Source organism: Piliocolobus tephrosceles, chromosome 2, assembly GCF_002776525.5.
Source record: "Piliocolobus tephrosceles isolate RC106 chromosome 2, ASM277652v3, whole genome shotgun sequence".
Classification (NCBI taxonomy): Eukaryota; Metazoa; Chordata; class Mammalia; order Primates; family Cercopithecidae; genus Piliocolobus; species Piliocolobus tephrosceles.
The window spans coordinates 160,539,730-160,539,997 of NC_045435.1; positions in this window are offsets into that span (position 1 = coordinate 160,539,730).

A 268-nucleotide genomic window follows, 5' to 3' on the forward strand; every position below is an offset into this window, starting at 1 on the left:
TGTCGCCCAGGCTAGAGTGCAGTGGCCGGATCTCAGCTCACCGCAACTTCTGCCTCCTGGGTTCACGCCATTCTCCTGCCTCAGCCTCCCGAGTGGCTGGGACCGCAGGCGCCCACCACCTCGCCCGGCTAATTTTTTGTATTTTTAGTAGAGACGGGGTTTCACCGTGTTAGCCAGGATGGTCTCGATCTCCTGACCTCGTGATCCGCCCGTCTCGGCCTCCCAAAGTGCTGGGATTACAGGCTTGAGCCACCGCGCCCGGCCCTTT